Below are 506 nucleotides of genomic sequence, written 5' to 3'. Positions count from 1 at the left end.
GGAGTCTCACTCTGCCGCCCAGACTGGAATGCAGTGGCCGCTCCCGGCCACCACAGCCTCGACCTGCTGGGCTCCGGCGATCCTTCCGCCTAGCCTTCCGAGTAGCCGGAATTACAGGCATGCGCTACCACGCACAGCTGATGTTTTGATTTATTGTAGAGATGAGGTCTCGCTGCCCAGGCGGGTCTCAAACCCGCGGCCTCAGGCATTCTACTCACCTCAGCCTCCCAAAGGCGCAGGATTACAGGTTGAGCCACTGAGCCCGGCAACACTCAATGTTAAACGCAACTTATCTTCCCTTCAAAACATCTTTCAACCATGGATCAAAATTTACTAATTCCAGGCCTGCAACTTAGAAGGGAGATGTATATTGAATCTGTTAAAGAGACCTGTGGTTGGGAAGTAATTACTATTTAAAACACGTGAACTATGCCGGGCTCGGTGGCTTAACCTGTAATCCCGCGCCTTTGGGAGGCCGAAGTGAGTGGATTGCCTGAGCCCGCGGG

Source organism: Carlito syrichta, unplaced genomic scaffold, assembly GCF_000164805.1.
Source record: "Carlito syrichta isolate Samal-C Ts95f unplaced genomic scaffold, Tarsius_syrichta-2.0.1 Scaffold305883, whole genome shotgun sequence".
Lineage (NCBI taxonomy): Eukaryota > Metazoa > Chordata > Mammalia > Primates > Tarsiidae > Carlito > Carlito syrichta.
This window is presented reverse-complemented; position numbering follows the sequence as displayed.